At 41.6% G+C, this 17,240-nt stretch overlaps 1 long non-coding RNA gene across 1 annotated transcript; it reads right to left on the bottom strand.

Annotated features, from left to right (window-relative positions):
* Nucleotides 1-354: 354 nt before the first annotated feature.
* On the bottom strand, nucleotides 355-16,154 carry LOC142058376 (uncharacterized). The gene is made up of 3 exons (XR_012660943.1): nucleotides 15,926-16,154; nucleotides 2,765-3,369; nucleotides 355-913 (listed from the first exon to the last, which is right to left on the bottom strand). It is a non-coding gene; the product is annotated as an uncharacterized LOC142058376 (long non-coding RNA).
* Between the last annotated feature and the right edge of the window lie 1,086 nt (nucleotides 16,155-17,240).

Below are 17,240 nucleotides of genomic sequence, written 5' to 3'. Positions count from 1 at the left end.
TATCTTTTTGCTAATTGCACACTTGAAAACTGTAAATGAAACAGTATAAACATTGGTTTTATTCTTCTTCTCATAATATAATCATTATGTGAGAAACATTAAACTAGACATTTGACTTTATTGATCTTTTCATGGACTAACGACACAGGGAGTAATTTTCTGCCTAGACTAATTAATTGATAGACTAATTCATTGATTGGGTTCTCCATAGCATAGTTGGTATCGACAAACACTGAATCTTCTTCCATCAGTTGTATTAGTTTGCACCAATTACTTTGGCTGTTTCACTTAAGCAATTACAATAGCTCAAAAGCAACAATCAGATTCTCAGCTGGTGTAAATCAGGCTCTCTCTACTGAAGTCAGAGACCTGTGCTATTTTACTCAGTTCAGTTATTGGACCTTTAAGTTTTAATAATGAGCTTTTAAATATCCAAAACAATAACAAAGTTATCTGAGGCAAAAACCACCACATTAGCCAAAACATTTTCATCATAGCGACGAACAGAAACCATGTTAAAGGTTTATGTACAGACACATAACTTTGCTCGTCATTTATATACAGCCTTAGAACACTATCAGTTGCAACATCAGGTACCTGCACACAGAAATAATCATTCTAAGTCACACAAAAGTTAGATGCTCAACAGACTCACGTTTTCCATGCATAGTTTATCTGGAAATCAGGTCCTAAGAATATCCTGCTTCCAAGCAGACACCACCTTCCAGATATATGGAAGATAGCCCTGCCATTTCGTTGTATGCAAAATCTGTGTTTAGAAACTTGTGATTTTTTTTTTTTTAATATACTCTACTTGCTGCAGGATTTTAGGAGAATATAGTGATTCATGCAGGGCTTTCTCACTTCTGGATCAGTACTGAAAAATGTCGTGATACGGACACTTCTGCTTCACCTGTTGAGCAGAGCCAAGAAAGACACAGGGTCATCAACATATTGACAGTGAAAGAAAGAGAACCATATGGGAATTTAATACATTCAGTGAATTTTCAAAATAAAGACCAAGCAAAAATAAATAAATCAAATTGATTGTTCCATGGATAGATTTTCCTTAAATTATTCTTTAGGTAACGCAGGGAGTCACCAGAGTACATGGATGTTACACAAGAAGGAGACACCGAACTGATTTTTAAGCCTATGATAAAGAAATCAGTTTCCTTTCAGAAACGGGCCATCTTTGTCAAACTGGCAAGTGTTGAAAAATGTAAGTTGATTTAAACTTTCCATTCACCTCAGGTCTGCTCTTCTTAGAGTATTATGGAAAAATGAGTCTGTGCAAGAAGCTGTCTTTGTGCTCTGCATCTACCTCCCAGCTCTGAATAACTGAGAGTTCACTAATATAAGCATTAGCAGTTAGTTCCTCCTTTTAAAGACTCCAATCAGTTTTTCTCATCTTTGCATGCAAAGACAGAAAACGATGTACTCTCCAGAGACACCAGCAACAGAAAGAAGTCGTCAAGACTGAGAAGATTTTGCTGAGGCAGTTTCCTCTCACTGCTCTAAACCCAATTACTTCCTGTGCTCTACATGCTCATGGAGACGACTTCTTTGATGTATGGCATAGGGTAAAATAAAGCGCACGGTCTTCATTAAAATGAGCGTTGCTCCCCGGCATGATTAAAAAGAATGTGTGTGCCCTGTCAATGACATTTGCATCTGCCCCAAACCCACGTAAGATGCCCACGTACAGGTCGTATTTGTAATGTTTTTGCTGAACACAGGCTGGCCAGAGTACCACATCATTCCGCATGTGAACTCCAGGGGGGAAAGAGGCACGTGCAGGCAGAAGTGCATGTGAAGACTAGAGTCAGGGGAAGAATGTGATCTTTCTAAAAGAATGCTTTGCACCCTTCAAACATACATAGAACAGAGAGAGTGATTTGCAACCCAGAATTCAATGACATGTAATTAAAGTCAATAGAAAATCGACATTACAAAACCAAAACAAATTGAAGCACAAATTTATCTGTTTCTCATTCTGGCATTTAAAATGGAGGATTTGCTCTGAAGATATACTGTAAATAGGCTCATATATACGGGTTATGTCTTAAGGAATATTTCTTAATGTAGCCCAGTTATCACTCCTTACATATGAAAAGGGATGATCTACTATCTTCTTGGCCGATTTGCAGTAGAGAGTAACCCGGTGTGACTCTGATCACATGCCAGTTTTACACAGATGCCTTTACTTTGTCATAGTAGGATTTATTCCTTATTAGCACCCTAACAACTGAACAGCAAACATTATAATTTCATGCAAAATTAGGTCCTGTGGACACAATAAGCCTCAGAACTCTGCAGCTTTTCCATTTTAAATGTTCTGTTTTTCATAAAGAGATGTAGAATATGTAAAAGCAGAATAAATCTCTCCTATTTGCACGTTTTTCTTTTTATGTTACTATCTTTAATAGTTATATACGCTGCAGGGCAAACAAATTATTTTAAACATTATTAAACTACATTTTTCTTCGCTAAATTCATATTGTCATGCCTTTGAACACGATATTGTCAAACCCCTAAAACTGCAGGGCATCCAGGGAAAAGCCATGCTGACGGTATTTTTTCCTTCTGGAAACATCATCAGCTCAGGACTTCATCTGAGCCAGTTGTACACTGGACAGCTCTTGTTTACATGTGAGAAGCTCTTGTTTACATGTGAGATCAAGGGCCTTCCATTTATTACCCCGTTTATTTTTTGCAGAATCAAGGATCTAAAACATATAAGGCTGATATGGCCTTTACTTACCAGTGACTGGGTTCTCCAGCCGACTCAAAGGATCTTGATAGACACACAGACTGACCTTGACGTTGTCATCACCAATACAACCGATGACCAGTTCGTATCACTCCATTCTTCTAGCCCGACTTTCCATTGCTGTTTTCCTGGATGCAGTGAAGTCTTGTAGAACTCCGAGCGTTTTCAAACTGGTCCATCTGACCTAGAGAACTACTGAAAATGATACCTTGACGAACAGACTGTAAAGTCTGATTAATGTCAGATACGGTATTTTGTAAATGTGGTATCATAACCATTAACTGCGTTTGCACATTTTGAGTCAACCAATTGTGGTCTTTTATAAATTATTTGGAAAATAAAAAAAAATAATAAAAAGAACAGAGCATACTTCTTAATAATTCAAACTGAAATAATTCCAGAACTGACATTTAGTACCCGCAAATTACAGATTTTTATTTCCCACTCCTATCATGATGGGCAGACTCTTCTGTATTGTTTGTGCTATGACCTCTTACCTCTTTTGAAACATCTGCTCTTGGCCCACGTCAGAGATAAGACACGGCTGATTTAGGATGATTGCTTCTGTATTTCTAAGGCTTTGGCCACAAGCTCACCTGCAGGCATGGACAGAAACGGCAACCACCTGTGGCACCACACTGGCAAACCCGTGGTCACACACTAAAACTGCTCCTTGCCAGTACCCGACTGCCCTAAAGGAGACACTTGGATATACAGGATTGTGCTGCTGCCACCAAAGAAAAAAAAAAAGCTCAGCTGTGTGGTGTTGGAGATACTGCTGGAGGGCAGAGCCCTGCTCTGCGCCTTCTTCACCCTCCTCCCCTTGCTATGGGATGCAGGGCTGGGCTCCCACCTTGGCCCCAACCCCTCATTCTTGGGGTGACACCATTCAGGTTTGCTACCCTCCCTGAGGAGGCTTGAGCCAGCTCTGGCTGTCACACGTAGTGTTTGCGACCTGCCATTTAGCCCACGGCGGTGAAGCGCCAAAGGCTAAGATTTAGAAAGTCCTACAAAGGCACTGGGTGACTTCACTTATACCTTTGTTCGGCATCTGCACAGAACAACCTCATCTGCACTCACAGCAGCAGGTTTTCCTCTTACCCCAAGAAAATCTTAGGCTCCAGCATTGTGCTCCTCACTTACAATCATGGTCATTAGAAAACCTTTCCTGTTTTCTTTTTTACTCCTCTTTTTCTCTGGTTAACGTCAAAACACCAAGTTTTCCTACAATCCAAGAAATTAGCTACAGAATGTGAGATGAAACTCCAACCCTGTTCATCTCCAATTCCTGATTACAAAGGCCAGTTGTTCCAGCAGAACTCACAGGTCACCAAAACCACCAGATGTTTAAATCAGTTACATCTCAATGTATAATACTCCCCATGCTTCACAAATATGCTTGGAGGCTGCCAGAAAAGCAACATGATTTGTATGTATTATTTACTATTACGGTTTTCATGAGGAAAGTTCATTCTGCCTTCAGAGTGACAGGAAGAAACAATTACTGAAAAGGGTACACAGTTCTCTAATTTAGTTTTCAATAGTTGATGAATGAAATGGGAAGTGTTGACCACACTAGGCCACAGAAAAGTCGTTTTGGTAGACTTCTGCTCCCCTCTGACAAGTAATACACTGACTAAAGATGGTCCTACACAATGTCTATCCATGCAAAAGCTTGGTTTCTTATTATTGTTGAACACAGCAGAAATATGCCTGCTCAGACTGAGCAACTGTTTCTCAATCAATAATCAAGTAACTTTAAGGTCTAGATCTATACAAAGATATTGATATTTTCACTGAAAATGAATCAATATGAACAGGGTAAAGCATCTGAGTAAGCCTTTTTAATGGCAGTGTTTTGGCTGTGAGAAGTAAATTAATTGATTAAACGAATGACAAATATTGGACAACCAAAGTAAGTCTTTTCACACTTTCACAAACCTTTTAAGCAACTCATTTCAATTCTTTTCTTTGTTTCCCATCTTTTTTTCAACTCTGTGTTTTTTAGAGAATTTGCAGGCCTTCCTGTGAGCATGTAATGCAAGTTAGGTCTTTTTTATTTTACATTAATAAGGAGAGTTACAGTGAATTGTGGCAAAGGAAAAGGGCAAGCTGAGACTTACGGAAGGAAGAGCATTTTCTGGGTGATAAACTGTAGGGGATCCTGCTGGAAAGGCCACAGTGAGGGAAAGGAGATCTACCAGGAGATTGTAAGGGAAAAATCTACTGAGAGATGGGAAGTGGTAAGGAAGAGAAAAATACATCCACTCCTTTGGTTTGATGGACAAGAAATAGTTCTGGATAGGTCTTTTCTATGATCTTCTTAAGAAACATATTCCCAGGAAATCCAAAGTGGTTGAACTGGACACAAGGAAAAACTTTCTAGCAGTTCCCATAGAGATGCCTCTACTTAAAAAAACCTCAACTTGCTCCCAGCTGTTTGCTGACAGTTTGGCCTTAGGACTCAGGCCAGGGGAGCACTGATTCTCTTCCAAGCTCTGACATCTCTGATATTACAGGTCTCTTAGAAACGACAGTAGAAGCTCCTGGCCAGCGAGCCCACTCCAATGGTTCACATGATGAGGCAAAGCCCCAGCAAACACTGGGGCTGCAGGGCTGGCTCTTCTTCTACAGGCTGATGGCAGTGAGCATTTTGTGTCTTCTTGAAGTAGGTCCATGTGTCTGGAGGGACACCGGTTTGAAAAACTCCCAGCAGTGGGAAAACCACTGGGGTCTGCAGCCTGTCACTGGAGGTCACTGAGGCTGGGTGAGACTTTCATGCCGCTGGGGATGGAGAAGCAGGAGCGGGCAATAGCGAAGAGGCCAAGAGACAGAATAGTGACTCCTTTCTTCCAGTCACACTTCTTTCTCGTGTTCTGAGCTAACAAATCCAGTTCAAGGCAGTGCTATTTTAATTATGGGAAACAGGTACAATATAGCCTCAACCAGCACCGACCCCAGAACAGGAAGGGTACAGACACCAAAGTCAGGGCATCTCTCTTCAGGTTTATATTTACTGGGCAAAGGGAAGGGAGAAATGCAAATAGGTAGCTGGGACAATAGAAATGTCATCTGTATTTGTCCAAACATCTTTCTAGTGGAAGAGACAGTTAAGTTTCCTAATCTCCCCAGTCTTTCTTTTTCCCTTCTTGTTCCCTCTTACTCTTTTCTCTGTTTTATTCCAGTTTATAGTTTTTACCATTATGCAGTGATTTCTTTTATCATGAAGAAGAGGTCAAAGAAACCTAAGCCTTGAACTGGTCCTCTGTGTGTACACAGCTATCAAGTGGCAGCAGAGGTTCTTGGCCCATTACTTTTGTTGCTGATCATAGACTAATTCTCTGCTGCCCCATAGCTTCTGCAGTCTATTGTTGGGACTTCAATTTTCTGAAAATATTTTTGAGTTGGGTGGGTTTTTTATTATTATTAAATGGACACACATTCTCATCTGTAAAGGTTGAAACTCTGCTTTTTCCATCTGTCTCTGCCCTTTTTTGGAACTGTATGTCTCCTGTGGTGTGCAGCTCAGAAGTGTTCACTTATGTACTGGTAAAAAAAAACAACCAAGAAATGAAAAAAATGAATGTGTGACAGAATGGAAAATACTGAATTACAAGAATGACCTCAAAATTGCACGAAGAACGTACACGGTACAGGCAGACCCCACTCAGAAATAAATATTAATCTGCTTTGCATGTAAAATTGAAAATTAATGTTGGAGAGGGCACCCAATCCACTTCTCAGTGTAAAAATGTTTTCCCCTTTCTTTTTTTTAATCAACATTCAGCACTTCAAAATCAGATGCCCCATTTTAAGCACTTAAGATGTGACTGGTTTGGTTATTTTTAAAAAAATCCTATTTAATATTTATATAACAAAATCTGATGATTCCTGATGTGTTTCAGTTTTAATCATAATGTCGTATCGCAGTTCTAGTAAAAAAGTGTGCCTTTGTAGCTGTTCAATGTGGCACAAGTGCTGTCTAGCAGAGCAGATAGATATGACTTCTCTATCTCCAAAATGGTAAAAATCACATTGCCTGACACTGATAAAACTTTGTTATTTTCAGAGCACAACCTCTGAACTAATTAGCAAACATGTACAGCTCCCCAGAACTGGCCGGAATATTATTTCACAGACATCCAGATCTACAAGAACAGCAGGAAAGAAAATTAAAAAATCAAAGCAGAAAGTAGAGGGAGAAAATCTAGACGAAACATGAGATATTACTTCTTAACCTTGGGTGGGGGAGTTCTATCTTGCACGAGGCCTGTTCCCACCCTATGCAGGCGTCTAGATAGGGCAAGTGTGAGACCTTTTCTGCCCCCTTCCTAACACAGAGCCTCAGCCTCCAGCTGTAATGCCGAATTCAGAAAGAAGCGATGGTGAGTGCAGGTTAGGTTCCCCTGCATTTTGACTTTCCCAGATCTATTTACATTCCCGCGGGAATATATGACATTAAGGGATTCACCACCGTGCAACAGGCATGCTGAGAGCAAGACGGTGTGCTGCCCCTTCGCTCCACCACCCGCGCAGTCCCCATCTCTTTTCGGCTGCTGCTGAAGGCCAGTGCACATTTGCAAATCCCCACGCTGCCAGTCGTCTGGGGAGCACAGAGGTTGCTTGCTCTTCTCCAATGCTGGGCATAAGTGGCTGAAATTGCTGGGGCAGCTGAAACCACAGGGCAGTTTACTGAGTACTTGCTACAGTAGTAGGTAGCACTAGTAGAAATTATACTGGTGACACATCTTGGTGTCAGCCTGTGACCTGGTTTGAGCCTTGATAGGCAAAAGGTAAAACTCCTCCAAGCACATTAGCTCAGCTGAGGTGGCCACATATATATGTTACAAGAAGCCCTTCCAGTGTGCTCTGTGGGTGCCTGTACGCTGCACTGGTGGGACAGCCCTGGCATCCCTACCGAACCCTAAGGGCAGCCTGAGCCCAGCCTGAGCTCAGAGCATTTTAACATTCCTTCTCTCTGCGGCAGGAAATGACTGCACCCTCTTAGGGACCTCTGAGTCCTCTTTTCTGTCTGACCCTGGCACTGCGAAGGCAGCTAAAATGCTGGAGGGTTCACAGGAGAACATGTGCTGGACGGTGCTCCCGCATGAGGTTTGCTCCTAAGCAGGGCGATATGTGACACATGACATGAGATGAGTAAAGGGCAGTTACATCCCTTTACTGTCACAAAGCAGCAAGAAAGAGGGAATATAAGTAGATATAAAAACAAGTTGAGGGGCAAGAAAGAAAAAGTATTGCCCTGGATTCTATCTAGACATTCTTAGACTTGCCTCCATGGCAGATTTCTGATCATCTCAGTTATGGCCTTCTCAGCTATACGCAGATCCTTCTCACCACCTGTTCCCCGTCCTGTGTGTGAACAGTATTAGTGAGGACAAACAAGTTATCCGGTCATCTTTCCTGTTTCTCGTTGTGGAGAACAGAAAATAGTACGGTATGAGTGAAAAAACAATGATTATAGTTGTTGTGAAATTCATTAAAGCAATGCTTCTTCACTGTACTTCAAACATGGTTCTCGGAGCTTTTAAACAGGTTTTGTTATTAGTCATGAAATACTGTGCAGTAATCCTTTAACCCTCTTGTGCCAGGTTATCACTTATTTCAAGCAAGTGTTAAAATCTCCATCACTGGCAAAATTGAATTACGTTTTCTTTGTCAAACTTGCATCAGCATGCCTATCAAGCTGAGCTGGAAAAGACTCTTTAACAGTACAGCGTAGGTGCTGCTGTTCGTGATTGCGAATGCACCTGAATCTAAATTTTGCCACTATAGTGGTACCTCTCTATTTTCAGCCAGATTTTTAGAATAGTTTGGCACATTACAATCTACTCTAAATAAAATCTCGTAATTTAGTCTGTCCTTCTCGATTCTGTTAATAGTCAGTCTGATTCTCCCAGACAGTACTTCTCTTTCATTTGATAATCATGAATCATCTTCTTTTTCATCTATTCTCATTTATGCAGCTTTCAAAATACTCAAGCGATTACAGCTATATGCTAAAGGCTGGAACGCAATAAGTAGAGTTCGTTAGAGGAAACGGCTTCAAGCTGCATCAGGGGAGGTTCAGATTGGATATTAGGAAGAATTTCTTTACCAAGAGAGTGGTCAGGCATTGGCACAGGCTGCCCAGAGAAGTTTCCATCCCTGGAGGAATTTGAAAGACATGCAGACATGGCACTTCAGGGCATGGTTTAGGAGGCCTGGGGGTGTTGTGTTGATGGTTGGACTCGATGATCCTAGAGGTCTTTTCCAACCTTAATGATTCTGTGATTCTGTTTGGGGGAAGTAAGGAGGAATAGTTTAGCTCTTCAGGTGACTCTCTGTGATGAGAACAAGTTTCTGCCATCATCTGTAAATATGCAGTGAGAGACTGACACAAAGTCCTGACACATTAATAACTTCACAAAGTATTTGGGAGAACTACAGTGACCACTCGCATAGTTTTCTGCTTTGAAAACAATGCAGACTCATTTCTCTATAGTTTGTAGCTGTTGCTTCAGATGTGGGAAGAGTATTCTAGAAAGACGGTTCCACCTATAAATGAGAAAGACCAAATTTCAGTGAGATCCTTTACAGGGATTGGTGTTAATCCTGGCTATAAGAATGCACTTATCTTCAGTAGTCTGTAATGGGTGAAAGAAATGTGGCATTAAGATGTCTCATGTATAGAGATATATCAAAATCTGCCCCCTTCATTTCTGTCTAACCTAAAGAAATGGACAAGCTAATACATCACATAAATTTCGCTGATGAATGTCAGGACTCTGATATAACACAAACCCATAGAAAGCACTGTAAACAACATCAATCTTTCTAAAGGTAAGGCTGAGGCAAAAATATTATTACCATATCCAAGGATGGAGACAGTATGTGTACTTAATAACATAGAAGAGCCATCCCAACCCAGTTTTAGTGCGGAATCAAAACTCTTATAAACACCTTTGTTTCCAGGGTCCCTAAAGGAAATACAGTCATCATTTATACAACCAACCAGCATTTGGCAAGAGAGAGCGTGCTGGCGGTCTGGAGAAAAAGAAGACAGTTTGGGGTGACAGCTGACCTGGGAGGGTCAGAGGCAGTGCCTCTCAGGGCTTGGGGGGGTGAGCAGAGCCTGTTCCCAGAGCTGGACTCCAGTGCTGCTACAGGATCACCTCAGCCGTGCCCAGGGCAAAGCCTCCACCCCACAGCCGGTGGCAAACTTCACATTCTCCAGTGGAGCTCTGATTTTGTCTCATGGCCCTTATTTATCCCGGTAAATAAAACATCAGTTCAGAACCCCCAGCAACATCTACATCACTAAGAGCACAGAAATTTCACAGAGCCAAGAAGCCTGATCCTGCCCGACCTGAGATGTTTGCATACAAAGAACAATCACAGAGTCTTGGACCAAAGTGATTTGTTTCAAGTAGTCTGTGGAGTACAAAGAAACATTAAAATCAGGAAAGAAATGTTATGCTCCCATGAGAAAATCATGAGGTGGGAGTACCACAGTACACTGGATGTTTGCCACTCAATTTTATTTCTGCAATAATTACTGGGCTTACTTATAAACATAGTGTGACCCAGACATAAAAACATTTCCCCTTTTCAACTAAATGAAGGACATGCCCCACTGTGGTAGACCATGACAGGGGTATTATTTCATCCAGCTTCCCTGGTATCCCTTTTACTTCTCCCCTGCATGAAACTCCCACTAAAGTGTAATAAAAGAATGGCAAAGTGATTTACTTGGGAAAGTATAACACAAAAATTTACCAGAAGTTTTGAAATAAAGCAAGCCCTTCTTTAGAAGATAGAACATAGAAGAGAGCTGTGTATTTGGAGGAATAAAGTCAGAAGCATTAAAAAACCTATCCCTTATTTTAAGCTTCCAGACATAAAGCCTTTTGTATATAGACTGTACATAGTCTCCAGATGTTCTCAGATACTTTGTTCTGCTTTTCCATCTATGTGGGGTCGGGTTTTGATCTTCTTTGGAGTGAATGGCAAAACTTTTACTATATTTCAGCAGAGCAGAATTAGTGTGTAGCTTTTATACCAAGTTGTCTGGGGCAAAACCTCTACTAAACCTCTACACCTGCAAACGGGAAGTTCTGCTTTTCAAATTTATTAAAACCAGCTCTGAGTTTGTGGCACAGATTTGAGACTAACATGCTGTTTGATTTCTCTTAACATGACTAGATCCATGAAGCGTGCATGTGCGCCTGTGTGTCCCTTCTTGTACCCATTTCTATTGCATTTCACGTTTCTGCCAATATAGCCTCCAATATTTGAATCCACTGATAGAACAGATGCAGTAATTGCAAACAGCTGTAAAGTATTACTCATCTTGCTAATCAAAATGACTTTCTGCTAAATAAACCATGAAAAAAGCTTTTCCACCATCAGTGAAGTGGAGTGGAAATGATACAGACTGTAAAGAGTCCACCATGGAAGTAAAATCAACAGATCAAGTTTTCCTACAATAATGATTCTACGTGCTAAAGCACATTTCCAAAATTGTTATAGAAATTTCTCTATGTTTAGAAAAATGAATCTGTGTAACGACACAAATGTTCCTCCAGGTATTTTACATGATACCAGATACAGAGAGCCTTGAAGAACTGCTTTATGCTTTCCCAAGATTCACAGTCCAAGGGGAGATAATTGCCCCATATGGCTTTACTAGATGTGCATTACACACTATACAATTTTTTAAATATATTTTTAAACTCAGAGTGGTATATACCCATGTCAAACGTGACAAGGTGACTGTTTCTGAGTTTATGTGAAGCATGAAAAGGCTAGTGAATCTCAAAAAAAAAGTTTGAGGAAAGTAAAAAAATCACTTTTAAGTAAAAATCATGGCTGATAACTTTAGTCTTTCATTAGTCTGTCCCCTAACGAGAAAGCTCCTTTTCTAGCTCATTGTGCTTCAGTTATCCTATTTTCTAAGTCATATTCTTTAATTCTTAAAAATGCTATTAGAAAAGATATCATCTCTGGTTATATACTCTTCCTCTATTCCCTTATGCCACTTAAGCACTTATTGCTGTGGGCCACTCCAGTATAAAACACTCCAGAGGAAACAACTTAGGCCTGAGTTATTTCTCTCACTTCTTTGGGTCAGACTGAATTAGGAAGTAAGCAATCTTCTCCCAGAGCTTTCTGGTACCATAAATGATTTGCTGGGACCCTCGGCTCTTCTGTTACGAAATGTAACTAGAAGTTAAAAGGCATATAAATTACAGATGTGTTAATTTTGTGGAGCATGATGAACTTCCTACTACTGAGATTATACATCTGCAGAGAGGGGTAGAAGAGGGAAGAGTAAACGAGATACGTATCTGGTTATAGCGTACCAGCAGAAAGAGTAAATCTACTTCCCCTTTGAAACACTTCACGTTCTCCAGCCCTGGATGAACTCTGCACCAAAGGACTCTGCAAGTTCTCTAGATCAGCTCCTTTTCTGCCCCAGTTTATGCTCTGTTTTTCCCTGCCCGGGTCTTTTGTCTTTGCTTTGACTCTTTTCTACTGCCACAGTCATCTATCCACATCCAGTGCCATGGCTACAGCAGCGTGACCCAGTCGCACCCACCACACCCCAGGAGAAGCACCGCAGAACTTCAAACCACAGCACTGCTGCCACAGGCGAAAGAGACCCTAACAGGGGAGACAAGGTCACTGTCTAGGCTAACATAGTCTACAGGGTGACATAATCCTCTTTTATTAAAAGGGTCACTGTAAGACTATCATAGAGTAAAGTTATTTCTCCCATGATATTCCTCTTCTTGAGCTTGAGAGAAAGTGTCAGAAGAACTGCTTAGAAAGTCTTCAGCAACTGACTCTGTGATTCATTCATTTCCCCCTCTTGCTCTGCCCACTTTCCAGCCTGATTTCTGAGCCAGGAATGAAAAAGGAGAAAAGGGTGGTGATTTATCAGAAACCACATCCTTCTGACAGAGCACATAGTGAACGGGGTACATCAAGGTATGTCAGCAGCAACGAATGAGGCCCAGACACCTTCACATCTCCAACTCCCCTCAAATTCTTGGTAGCAGCATGCATAATTTCACTTACACATAGACATTTCCATGCTGCTTGTGGTTGCACCACTTGTGGGTTTCACAGCTATCGAGCGCATCTTCCCACAGTTACCAGTAGTGGCAGTACCCTTACTCTATCGATAAACAGAAGGTCACAAAGACCTTTCTAAGTGGGTCATTGCAGTCATCATACAATCCCTCTCAAAGAACTGAAGCTGCACCTTAAATGTATTAACTGTACTTACCCTCACTGCCCCAACTGGAGGCTGTTCCAGAGCCAACACTACTGCTCAGACAGATGCACCCTTCCCGTTCCAAGCCTACGTTTATTCATGCTTTGTTTAGTCTAAGGCAACAAGGCTTAAAATTCTATGGCCTATTTTTGCAGGCAGCAATGCAGCAGAGCCAGGCCTAGATAGCAGCCTCTCAAGAACAAGCAGGTTTCAGAGCTTTTCATCATTTACCCTCATGCAGATTTTCAAGAAAGCCTTGCACAACTCTAAAGTGTCAGCGCACGCTTTCTAAGTCAGTCTGTAGCACTGCGGGGTAGAGAATGTCTTTTTTTTCCAATTTCTCTCCATCTACAACTCTCAGATCAGGCACTGTGGCTCCTTTCTTTTCCCTGACCATGATATATCTTTCACTCTCCAGCCTCTAAGCAGTCTCCCATTGCTCTGAAAAAAATTTTGCAGACTCCATTTCTCACTCCTTACAGCTCCTTTCATGGCAGTATCCCCACCACAGGCCTCATTCAGGCTCTGTTCCAAATCCAGTGATTTCCTTCCCGGCATCTCAGAGTTTGGGCTTCTCCTGCTAGAAGTTTTCAAGATGTAGCATCCACCTTAAAGTGTGAGAACTGAATGAACAAGCTCAGAGCTTCACGGAGAAGTGCGAGACAGTCCTGCCAAGAGAAGCTGAAGAGCAGGGATGGAGCTTGTTCCTGAGACAGAACTGGGGAGCAGGAAAAGGAAAGGGATTTCTGGGAAAATATTTCCTTTGGGGAAGAAACGGAAGATGTAACACATTTCAAACTGCTGTTTTCTCCTCTTATAGACACTGAGAGCCCAAGACAGACTGTAAGAAATATAGGACCAGCCAGAATAAAACTGTGGTGGTCCTCATTTAGGAAGAGCTCCCTTACTAGGGAGAAAAAAAAACCTGAGAACTTTCCTGAACTGAACAACAAGCGAACCCTACACATTGCCAGCGTGGTACCCAGGACAAAAAAAAAAGATTACACATTATGCTCTTCACAGTCCATTAGCAATATTTGTGCTCGTTACCAGTGAGACGTGTTTCACGTAAAAGAGCCACTTGGGCAGGAGGGACACTTGAGGTAATTAAGAATGTATTTACATTTTATAGAGCCATGGATGCCCTTATGTCCAAGGAACCCATATTAAAAGTGTGCTCAGGGTATTTTCCCTAATGATAAATATTAAAATGGCTAGCCTGCACTTGGTCTGCTAGCTGCCTGCCACGGCTGTGAGCTGTTAGCAAGCAGTAGGAAGCAGACAAAAGAATGTGTCAGACAAGAAACCAACCTTCCAATCTATTTCTCTTCTCTGGGTATGTTTCCATTTACTACGTTATACACTGTTGTATTTTTATGAATGAAAAACAGAATCCAAAAAATGGCAAGAGTCTCAAAACTGTGATGGCAAGCGCTTGATTTAAATGCACGTTTTACTAGAACATTACCTTGGAGTGATCTTTTATCCATTCAGTTATCGAACATTTCCCTATCCTTCTGAAATCATCCTTAGGTGCAAAACAGATGCAGCATTATGTGTCCATTTATTTAAGTTCTGCCTGTGCCTGTTCTTACTGTTGTCCCAGAGTGTCCCTGCTAGACACAAGCCCAGGAACAATAAACAGCAATCTAAACTCATCACAAAATCACCTTAAGAAATGTAGAAAGTAACAGGAATTAATCAGCTGAACAGGCAGTCTTCCACTGCAACCCTTGTTATTTAGACAAGTGCAGCTAATATACATAATGTAGCCATAAATAATTAAGTAAAATAAATTACAGCCCAACAAAGTCCACATTAAACAAGACAGGCCTCTCTGAAAGCCATGCGGGACTTACAATGTGGAGATCAGAGTAAAAAATGAAAGAGCATGGCTCACACGATCTGTCTAATTTTTAAAGATGATACCTAATCAGTGTAGAGACTCTTGCCTAAGAGAGCTCGACAATGCTAGAGCTGAACAGAGTCATAAAACAGTACGAAAATGAAAAATGAGAAAGAAATGAGCACATATATTTTACGTCATGTTCATGTGGTAACTCTTATTGTCATCACTCACAAACCCAACAGAAAGAAGAAGCTCCTCCTAGAGCTGTAAATTCTGGTCAGCTCGATCATTTCACATGTTGCAGCCTGACTTAAGTTATTCAGAGCAGAGAAAGGCAGATCCCTGATGCACCCTTCCATATTGCTGGACAGCGTGAAAATAATAAATCGGTCATCGGGAAACTCTGTATGTTTCCTGGATAAGGAACAGCACATTTCATATTCGTCTCTCATAGCTGCCTCCTGATGGCAGTAAATGGTTTTGCCATAGCTGTCACGCCTCAGCAGAGAAGTTCTGCAAGCAAAGGAGAGTCTACTTCCACTCACTTTCAAGTCAACTACAACCCTTTCTTCCACAACAGCTGATGTCCCATACCCTCCGAGCTCACGAGCAGCAGCAAACAGCTCTATGACTTGTCAGTTTTCTAAAGACTACTGGGAGCCTTTTGCTGAAAAGCATCAGGCCACATTGACCTAGCCCTACTGGCAAGTCAATAGTTTGGAAATTATTCTGTTTTCCCCAGATAATTGCACTGGGTCCCAGGAGTGGAGATGTGGCATTTCCAGTGCATCAGAGTGCCTTTCAGGAGAATCACATCAGGTTTTGATGTTGCTGACTGTCTGCTTCTCCCCCAAGCACTTGACATTCCTAAAAAAATAATAATAAAAAAAAAATAAAAGCCTTTCGATGCTCAGGTTTCAAATCCATCTCCCACTTCTACTGAAAAGAAAAGTCAGCATATCTCCATCTCTCTACCCAGAACAGGCTTTGTGACCAATGGAGTGGAGGAGCAAATGACACAGACCTCTTCATTTTTTCCACAGAAAGATCTGACTCCCGCATTCTGCAGGTTTGTTTTGGTTTTTTTTTCCCCTCCATTGGATTAGTCTGTCGTAACGAGTCTGGGGCTTGAACTTCAGAAGTGCGGCTCTTGCTGAAATCAGGGCCTCTGAAAATCCAAGCCTTGATATCTCAGTGCCTTGCAAAGAACCTGCATGCGGAGAGGAAAGGAATAATGATTAACAAACTGCCTTCTAAACATAGAAACTATCACCCAAAAGTGGAGTCATGGTGCCTGCCTGAACTGCTGCTCAGCTCCTGCCCAGCTTATTTCCCGGCTGGCTGGACAGAAGAATGCAATTTGCACAATGACCACGGCACTTCCTGAAGATTTTTCTGTCCAAGTAAATGATCTTGTACCAGTAACAGTTGCTTGTCTGATGATAATTCAGGACTGCACTGGGCCCAGTAGCTGCAGCCTACAGTGAAACAGAGCCAACCCGCCCCCTAGCAAGAGGATGGGAAAACATTTCTGAACACGTGTTCAGAATTACCCATTTTGGAGGGATGCAGAGAGAATTTTCTTCATGTAACCGCCATCTCTGCTGGTCAGCAAGGTTGCATGGATGCAGCAGGAACCTGCCTTCCTCCAGTAAAAATCCCGGCACCTACATGTGAAGTGCTTCTCACTCTGTGGCCACGGGTAGTAGGAAAGCTTTCCCATATTGCACACATATCCCATGCAGGTGGAAATTCCTGCACTTGGGATTACCTGAGGAGTCTCCCCGAAGTTTAACTGAAGGGCCCCTTTAGGATTCCTAACCCACCGTTAGCAAGCAAGCATGGCTGGATCAATACCCTGCCCAATGCTTTACATGCCACGACAGCAGATGTTGCAAATTCTTAACGAAAGAACAGTTATTCTGAAGGATGGAGACTAAGTATTTGTTAAGGGGTAGAGATGAACTGGGGCCGAAGGTACTAAATAAAGGAGATCAGGTTGGAAGAGGACTAGTGGGTAAAACAGCCACTTTTGGTACGGGTATCTCGATACAGGAATATCTCTTGCTAGACTTTCTGAAACTTGTTCTTGTTCTATCTAATAATTCATATAATGACATGGGTGAAGAGTGTTACAGAACATATTTTTGCTAGGTACAGTAAAACTGCCAGGCTATCTGCCAGAATTTATTTCTGATTTGTTTTGAGGTTCAGGAAAACCTACCAACCAAAGATTCAAGCCATAGTTCTGTCAAACGACGTTTACATTACCCCTAAGCATTTCAATTATACGCACCAGACAGAACTGTAAATTGTAAGTTATACATAGATAAATCAGA

The sequence above is a fragment of the Phalacrocorax aristotelis genome, chromosome 6, assembly GCF_949628215.1.
Source record: "Phalacrocorax aristotelis chromosome 6, bGulAri2.1, whole genome shotgun sequence".
Lineage (NCBI taxonomy): Eukaryota > Metazoa > Chordata > Aves > Suliformes > Phalacrocoracidae > Phalacrocorax > Phalacrocorax aristotelis.
Note: the sequence above shows the minus strand (reverse complement) of the source record. Positions and strands in the feature narration are given on the sequence as shown.